At 41.2% G+C, this 9,669-nt stretch overlaps 2 non-coding genes and 1 pseudogene across 2 annotated transcripts; all 3 read right to left on the reverse strand.

Annotated features, from left to right (window-relative positions):
• Positions 1-1,829: 1,829 nt before the first annotated feature.
• On the reverse strand, positions 1,830-2,850 carry LOC126077477 (etoposide-induced protein 2.4-like; annotated as a pseudogene).
• A 244-nt stretch (positions 2,851-3,094) lies between these two features.
• Positions 3,095-3,176, reverse strand: TRNAS-AGA (transfer RNA serine (anticodon AGA)). The gene has a single exon. It is a non-coding gene; the product is annotated as a tRNA-Ser (tRNA).
• Positions 3,177-6,572: 3,396 nt separating this feature from the next.
• TRNAF-GAA (transfer RNA phenylalanine (anticodon GAA)) lies at positions 6,573-6,645 on the reverse strand. Its single transcript has one exon. It is a non-coding gene; the product is annotated as a tRNA-Phe (tRNA).
• Positions 6,646-9,669: the final 3,024 nt, after the last annotated feature.

Genomic DNA, 9,669 nt, shown 5'->3' on the forward strand with positions numbered 1-9,669 from the left:
AGCGACCCTATAGGACAGAGTAGAACTGCCCCATAGAGTTTCCAAGGAGAGTCTGGCAGATTCGAACTGCCGACCCTTTAGTTAGCAGCTGTAGTACTTAACCACTACGCCACCAGGGTTTCCCAACTCAATATAAAGAAAGCAAAAATCCTCACAACTGGAACAAAAGCAACATCATGATCAATGGGGAAAAGTTTGAAGTTGTCAAAGATTTCATTTTACTTGGATCCACAATCAACACCCATGAGAGCAGAAGTCAAGAAATCAAATAATGCATTGCATTGGGCAAATCTGCTGCAAAAGACTTCTTTAAAGTGTGAAAAAGCAACGATGTCACCTTGAGGACTAAGGTCCACCTGACCCAAGCCATGGTTTTTTCAATCTTCTCATATGCATGTGAAAGGCAGACAATGAATAAGGAACACCAAGAAGAATTGATGCCTTTTTTTCTTTTCTTACAAAGTTTTTCAAGTCTGGGGTGGGGGCTTCTCTTTAAGAAGGAGCCCGGGTGGTGCAGTGATTAACAGCACCAGTGCTAACCAAAAGGTCTGTAGTTCAAATCCAAATCCACCAGCAGCTTCCTGAAATTCTATGGGGCAGTTATACTCTGTCCTATAGGGTCGCTATGAGTTGGAATTGACACACAACAGCAATGGGCTTGGTTTGTTTGTTTTCCTTTAAGAAAAGGGGTTTTTCACAGTCAGTTGTCATTTCTGTTATTTGCCTTCAAGTCGATTCTGACTCATAATGACCCTATGTACAACAAAACGAAACCCTGCCCAGATCTGTGCCATCCTGACAATCATTGTTGCGCTTGAGTGCATTGTTGCAGCCACTGTGTCAATTAATCTCATTGACAGTCTTCCTCTTTTTTGCTGGCTCTCTGCTTTACCAAGCATGATGTCCTTCTCCAGGGACTAATCCATCCTGTTAAGAGGTCCTAAGTATGTGAGGTGAAGTCTCACAATCCTTCTTCTAAGGAGCATTCTGGGTGTACTTCTTCAAAGACGAATTATTTTTGTTCTTCTAGGAGTGCGTGATATACTCAGTATTCTTTGCCAACTCCGTAATTCAAAGGTATCAATTCTTATTTGATCTTCCTTATTCATTGTCCAGCTTTCACATGCATATGAGGTAATTGAAAACACCATGGCTTGGGTCAGGTGCACCTTAATCCTCAAGGTGACATCTGTGCTTTTAAACACTTTAAGGGGTCTTTTGCAGCGAATTTCCCCAATGCAATGCATCTTTTGATTTCGTGACTTCTGTTTCCATGGGTGTTGATTGTGGATCAAAGTGTTGCAGTGGAACAAGAGAGACCAAAACCTAACCCAAGGTACAAAAAACATGACAGTGACAGCTGTAAAGGGAGCGATCAAGAGCAACTGAGATACCCCTTCACACACCACATCCAGTGTATGTGCTTCACAGAAAAACAACAGAAATAACAAATCCACAAATTACAACAGCTAGGTTTACAAAATCCACTCATCCAAGGGTGGAAAGCAGGGAAGGGAGGTGGGAGGGTAAATGGCACAGGAGACAAAAAAAAAAAAAAAATGGCACGAGGTCTGGCAAATGCTAGAAAATAGCTACAGAAAAACCTGTGGTCTTTCAGACTCATGGCCTTAAAATCCACATACTAGTGTCAGGAAGATTCTGCTTAAGTGCACCAGAGACAGAATTCCAATTCCTCTGAGAGATCAGAATATGTAAAGCGCCCTTGGCAGAAAGAGTCCTATCTTCCCTGGTCAGGGGAGGTGAACAGGGAAAAGAGCTGCCACATCCTCCTTCCAATCCTACCGGTTCCCTGTGGGTGGCAGGTGAAGTCAGTGGCCTGCAGCTGCATTAAGTTTGGCAGGAGATGGATGTGGTGAAGGGAACTTCTCTGCAGAGTTTGAGCAGACTGCAGGTAGACCATCTTATGGAAGGGTCTGTTAATAAGACCACCAGAGAGAAGAGGCTTAACTTAAAAATGATACACTTTGCCAGGGGCCTTTGCTCCATTGGTGCTGATAAATGAATAAAGGAAAGAGGATGGAGAAAAGGCAGCCACTGATAATGTATGAGAACTGCGTTGCTGTGAGCAAAGCCAAGGGCAAACCAAATCCAAAGGAGGAGGGCCAGTTCCTTTCTATGTCTGACAACAACTAGTGCACTTCAATTCCTTTAATGAATCAGTATTATCCAAAGCAGTGTAGTGAATATAGAAGGGACATATGCAGGAGACAAACCAGCTGACCAACAGGATGGATGAAGAGACTCCCAAACTTCCCTTGGAGAAGGAAAAGAGCCTGAGGCAGAGGTTGAAGAGCATATCAGCAGTTGCTTTCCTGACACTAGGGAATGGGTGAGGGTTCCTCCCTGATACCTCAAATGCCTGGCCAGCTATATTTTGGAACCAAATGACATTGACAACTTTGCTAAGCACCAACAGGGGAGCACCCAAAGAGCACTGAAAATTGACGTGAGGAAGAATTCCAGCCACGATCAAACATCTCCATAGTGATAGAAGAAAAGATCACCAATAATTTGTGCTGTTACTGACTGAATCACAGGAATAAACACTTGATGAAACAAGAGGAGACTCAAGCAGAATATTCCTCCATTCCAAGCGCAGCACTGGAAAATTCTACCAGCAACACGTGGCTCACTTGTCTTGTTTAGGCTCTGTACTCTGGGGTCCTTTCTGTGTCAGGTCGCTACTAGCCTTCTTCTATGCTTTTCCTCCCTCTTTTACAGTATTGGAGCGCCCAGCTTCGAAATGGTATAGATACCCCAGATGGAGTCCTTGATTCCCCTGGCAAGGCCCTGGAGAAATGTTTTGACACCACCAGCCATCTCTTCACCGCCCAAACCATCAGCTACACGGGGAGAGAGAAGTGCCTCAAAATCTCTTAAGAAGGCAGCTCTGTCAAGGGCCGGCCGGTTCGGCACCTTCAAGGGTGAGGGCCGCAGGAGACCTAAAAAGCAAAACTAAAATAAACTGAAAACCATCGCTGCAGAGCCAACTAGGAACTCGTAGAGATCAGCGATCCATGCGCTTTCCAAGGAACCACTCTTTACCAACGCAACACCAGGGCCCCAAATAGTCCGTAATCGGCAGGATGCGAACCTGCGCGGGGTATCCCCAATGGATTTCTACTCCATCGCCTTAACCACTCGGCCACGACTACAGATGCTTTCCCAAAGACTTTTTTTTCCCACATGGAGTTGGACTTGTGCCCCTTGCAGCCAGTCCTGTAGCTGGGGTGCTGAACATCATTAATTATAAGGAAAATGCAGATTAAAACACAGTGAAATCATACTCCCCTCCACCAAAATTGCTTAAGATAAAAGAATTGAAAATATCAAGTGTTGCTGATGATATGGAACAACTGAAACTTTCATACATTGCAGATGAGACTGTCAGCTGACACATTCACACTTGCAGACTATTTAGAAATATTGCCCGAAACAAAATATATATAAGACCCATAACCCTAAAACTCCACAGCTGCATTTAGACCCAAGAAAAATGAAGGCTTATTTCCCTTGAACCATATGGACAAAAATGTTCACAGCAGCACTAGTTGTTTTATATGTACATCAACAGCAAAAGGAACCAAAAATTGTGATGTACAGTAGTAATACAATGGGATATGACAGCAATAAAAAAGAACTACTGCTACTAGACACAACATGGATGTATCTAATAAAAATTATGTTGAGTGAAAGAGTCTATACTGAAATGAACACATATTGTATGATTCCACCTATAGTATTTCAAAACACAGGAAAACAGTGGTAGAGGTCAGAAGATTGGAATTAATTGGGATAGATACAAATACAATTTCAGCTTCTGAGAGCTGAAAAATTTCTTATCTTGGTTTGAATGTTGGCTATATGAGATATATACATATGTAATAAGTCATTAAGCTGAATAATTAAGTTGTATGCATTTTCCTCTTCATGAACCAAGCCTCAACTTAAAAAGAAGAAAGGATTTCTTTGGATATTGTCTCACCCCCAGTAGATCCTATCTCTTCCTTAGTGCTGTTCAAATTTTGGTCTGCAGATTGATGCCTTCTAAGAGCTGTGTTTTTACCTGTTTGTGGGCATTAGAAACTTTTGAATCAATTTGACTGTGCCAGAATATTGGACTCTTCCACTTAAATAAAGTAGAAACAATTTCAGGAATTGGGTGAGTGGAGTGTGGAGCTGGCCATTTAATGATCAAGCAGTAGAACTCTGTTGCTGCTTTTGATATTGTGAGATTGGTTGGACATCTAGAACCCAAGAGAACATGAAAATCTGAGAAGTATTATTATTTACTTTTATAATTTATTGTTTCAAAATAACCGTGATCTTAATCAAGTCTGCTTTCTATATTTATAATTTGCCATTATTGGCTAAAATAAAACAAATACACACAAAAAACAAACCAGTCGATTAGAGTTGATTCTGATGAATGGCGACCCCTTGTTCAATTCAACTGTTTCCAAACTCCTGACGCTGTGCTCTCTCGGACACGAACAAACCTAAGAAGGATACCTTAGTGCTAAGAAGAAAGATATTGCTCCTGGTTGATGGTCTTCCACCAGATTGCCGGGAGCCTGCCTCCATTCCATCACCTGGGTGAATTACAGGATAAACATTCTCTTGGACTTGTCTGAATATAACTTTCTGTATTCTTTTGACTCTTGGAAACATACTAATGTTTTAGGGAGGCAAATAAGTAAATAAAACTAACTCGCGTGTTTGTGAAAATACTCTAAAATTAAATACAAATAGGAACAAATAAATCTAACGTATTTCAAAAGCATAACGTATCCACATAGGAGAAAAAAGAGAGAACAGATTCAAATAAAAGTTTACCTTAGTGCTTTGTCCTCATTGTAAACAAGAATGGCAAGTAAATGTTAAACTCTATGCAGCAGTTTTTTTTTATTTAAATAATGCTATGGGTGTAGCGATTCTGATATTATTTCGTGTAAATTTTAGGCTTGAGAAAATGAGTATACATATTGAGATTGTTGGAAACCAGGGCTCTCACTGTGGGAGACAGAAGGAAACACGAAATTGGAATGGGGGAAAGTAAAACATTCCCTGTTGATGCTGGATGGGTATTCCTCCATTTCCAGCAAATAGATCCAACTCATGGATGGAGACCCCATGTGTTGCAGAGTTGAACTGCTCCATAAGGTTTCTTTAGCTGTAATCTGTAAGGTGTTTCCTGTGGTTAGGGGCTGGACTGCTAACCAGAAGGTTGGCGGATGAACTCACCAGCGCCTATGCGGGAGAAAGAAGGCGGTTGGTCGGCTCCGGGAAAGATTACAGCTGTGAGTCGTAACCTACTCCACCACAGTGGTTTTGGGGTTTTGATTTAATCTTTGCGGATGACCAGGGGCACAATTGCTCTTGAATGCTAACTCTGGTGGCTTAGTGGTTAAGGTCAGTAGTTCGAATCCACCAGGCTCTACTGGAAACTCGATAGGTCAATTCCACTCTCCTATGGGCTCGCTGGTGGCGTAGTGGTTAAGTGCTACGGCTGCTAACCAAAGGATGCGCAGTTCGAACCCGCCAGGCGCTCCTTGGAAACTCTATGGGGCAGTTCTACTCTGCCCTATAGGGTCGCTGTGAGTCGGAATCGACTCGACCGCACTGGGTTTGGCTTGGTTTTTATGGGGTCGCTATGAGTCGGAATCGACTTGACGGCAACCAGCTTGAGTCTGAGCTAACCTAAAGATTGGTGGTTTTACCGGAAGAAAAATCACGGCCTTCTGCTTCATTTAAGATTACGTGGAGTCAACATGAGTCAGAATCGCCTGGATAGCAACCAACAACAATTTTTAAGGAAGCAGATTTCCAGACCTTTTCGTCCACGGTGCCACTGGGTAAGTTCCAATCGCCAGCCTTTCGGTTACCGTTAGATTACCCGGTGCAGAGTGCGCCACCCGGGGACCTTCCTCATATAGTGTAGTGATTCTATTTCTGCAGGATTTTTAAACATTTCTTGTGATTAAAAACATTCCTTTCCCCTTAGCATCCTCATAAAAAAAAATTGTTTTTATCATACACATAATACGTAATATCAGAATGGTATCAGAAGGACAGAAATGAAAATCTTAAGCATAACAGCATGTAGCATATTGCATTCCTTGCTGCATCAGTTCCTAGGTTTCCTCATTGAATTTCAGTTCCTTATTTTTGAAATTTCAAATAAAATATGCGAAATGTCGGTTAGCGCTTTATGGAAGACCTCAAAACTAAACCCAGTCAAACCCATTGCGGTCCAGTAGATTCCGACTTATAGCGACCCTGTAGGACAGGGTAGAAATTCCCCATAAGTTTCCAAGGGCTGTAAACCTTTACCGAAGCTGAACGCCATGTCTTCCTCTTCCTGAACGACCACCTACCTTTTGTTAGGAGCCCAACCTTAACGACTGCACCAGGAATGCTTGTAAACTGATACAGTTTTCTTTTTTTCTATAGTTCTGCGTCGGATACTTGTGCTATACACTTCCAGCGGACTCCAAAGCCTTGGAATGCAATGTTTTTTAAGAATGCAGTTATGCAATACCGAAGTAAGTTGCTGAAACCCGGGATCGAACCGGGGACCTTTAGATCTTCAGTCTAACGCTCTCCCAACTGAGCCACTTCAGCTATTTCGGAAGTTCTATTTTAATCGTTGGTATAAAACATGATCATAGCTACTGTGCTTTCAAATATTTACTCTTAATTTGTTCTACATTATTACAAGATGACAAAGGGGAGGAAAACGTAAAACGGGGCGATGCTTTTCTGCTTGGTAACCTCTAGCTCTTTCACGCTCCAACCACTGCTCGGAAAACTAAGGGAATTTCAAACGAAATGATCGAGCCTGTTCTTCTTCTCTTTTTTCAGTCCTTTTTCTGTATTAGTCTTCCATGACACTGGAAAAGGGAACAGAGGATTAATGAGCCGGTTAATGGCGTGGCGAGCTTCTGGCTTCGAAATGAGAAAAACCTGAGCAAGCCAACTCTGATTCTCTATTTCCTTCCTTTTCTTTGTCTCCCTGGTGCTGGCACGGGCGCCCTGGGTGGTAAGGAGAAACATGGAGTAGAAACGGGGAAACATCTCAAGGCAATCCATCGGGTAATGTGTTTAATAAGTATGAGTACGCAAAACCCACTTGAAAAAGGAGAAAAGTGCAGAGCTGTTGGGAATTGTAAAAAGCAGATGAGTGTGCACGGTTTCAAGCCGTCTCAAGGAAAGGATACTCTCCTCTTAAGCCACAACTCTCTCACGACAGAAACTTCATGAAAATCCTCCTTGAAATATTAGCCATATTTCTAAGGGGTTTTGGTAAATTCGATAGATGACCAGAGAGAAAATCCAGTGTTTCAAATTTCACTATTTTTAAACCTCTAAACTACACCAGGAAATAAGTAAAGAAATTGCAGACCCAAAACACCTTCTCTTCCTAGGCATTCCACCCCATTATCCCACTCCAAGGTTCCTGCCCTAGTAAATTGCCCTGCCCATTTTTTCCTGCAACCACCAGGAAAGATGTAATGGAACTTTCTCTTGTTTTTTCCACTTCTCTCCCTATCCATTTTTTCTTTTTTTTTCTCATCTTACAAAGTTTTTCAAGCCACCTTCTCCTTAAGAATAGGGAATTAACCACAGTCTAGAAGATTTCAATACTTATATTTGACAAAGGACCCTTATCTAGACTATTTGAAGAACTCCTATGAAACACTAAGAAAAAAAAGACTGAAAATAAATGAGAAATAGCAAAGACTAAACATATATTTCACTAAAAAAATGCATAAACACAATTATTAAACACAATGAAATACTACTACTTTTCACCAAGTGTCTCTGACAATACTGAACTGAAACTTTAATAGATTGCTGATGAGACTGTCAACTGGTACATCCACTTTGGTACACTATTTGCAAATGTTGCCTCAAAGAAAATATACATACAACCTACAACCCAGCAAGTCCACAGCTGCAGTTAGACCCTAGGAAAATGCATGCTATTGCCCTTGAAAAACATGTACAAGAATGTTCATAGCAGCATTATCCATTTGAAATGTATAGCAACAGTAAAATGAATGAAAAAGGTCTGATTCCAGTATTCATATAATGGAATATGACAGAGCAATAAGAAAGAAATACTGCTACTAGAAACAGTATGGGTGCATCTAATAAAAAACATATTGAGTGAAAGAACCCATACTAAAATGAACATGTGCTATATGATTTTATTTCTTATTTTTCAAAGCACAGGAAAAGCTAGTTTATGCTAGTAGAGGTCAGAAAATTAGAATTGATTGGGATGAGGTACAAGGGAGCTCCTGGGAGGTGAAAATTTCTTTATCTTGGTCTGGATGTTGGTTCCATGGTGTATATATATGTATTATTCATTGAACTGCATTTCGCTCTATGTGATTCTAGCCTCAATTTAAATTAAGAGATGACACATGGGACATTCGCACTTCAGATATTAAATTACAAACCTAGAGTATCTTCCACTCATCTAATTGTTTTTCAGTAGTACATGATCTTAGTACTCCTACCAGCTTCTTTCATTTTCCCACTTTCTTTTTATAGCCACTGCACCCAACCCAGCGATGGATTATCCCTGTGACCTTCTCCAGTGAATTGCCTTGGTTTGGAGATTATGCCACCATTCCATTCCCAGCAATACTCAGTGACTGACTGGAGGGGATGGAAGGTGCAAAAGTCCAAACCCCTTGACTCAAGGACAATTCCGTCATGGGATTTATACCCCAGTTCCCCTGTCACATAAAAACAAACAAACCCATTGCCCTACAATTGATTCTGACTCATAGCTACACGGGTCAGGCCAAATCTAGACTTCACCCAAGGACATATTAATGCTTGGCTACTTTCCCTTTCCCATCCTAAAGACAACCCCCTCAGTAAATCACATGCCCCTCAATACCTATCTCACACTCCTAATATTCCTCAGGCATGAAAGGGTCTGATGAAACTGTTCAGCTGCAAACACATGCTTTCTATTTCATAAAAATGGAAAGACAACGCTGAAAGGATGACTCCGATGGCAGAGCCATGAAAACACAGAGCATTCATTCCAGGCCTTGAAAGCTAATGTTGTTTGCCTGGCTGGATTTAGACATTACTTGGGACCAGTGACTGTTTTTTTTTCTTTCAATTTCATCCCTTTTTTTAATTCGAATGTCTGTAACTATTATACCTGTTCTGCCATTGTATTTGGGGGAGCAGATAAGTTGTTTCTTGAATTTTACAGATTCACAGATACAGGGGAATTTTATCTCAGGATGGATTATACTCAGAGCTTCATCCAGACCTAATTTAGACAATTGAAATGAAAAGATTGGGGACTTTTCAGCTGAAGAGATTTTGATGACATTTTGGACTTTGAGTTGATGCTGTAATGGGATTGAGATTTGGGGAGGTATTGGGATGAAATGAATGTTTTTGCATGTGGGTCAGATGTGAATATTTGGAGATCAGAGGGAAGCCTCTGATAGGTGTAATAATGCCGCAGCAAAGACATCCATGTAGTAATATCCAAAAGCTGTGTGTATGTTACCTTACGTGGCAAAAGGGACTTTGCAGATTTGATTAAGTTAAGGGTGTTGCCATGGAAAAATGAATCTGGATTTTCTGGGCGGACACGATATAATCACG

The sequence above is a fragment of the Elephas maximus genome, chromosome 1 (assembly GCF_024166365.1).
Source record: "Elephas maximus indicus isolate mEleMax1 chromosome 1, mEleMax1 primary haplotype, whole genome shotgun sequence".
NCBI classification, from domain to species: Eukaryota; Metazoa; Chordata; class Mammalia; order Proboscidea; family Elephantidae; genus Elephas; species Elephas maximus.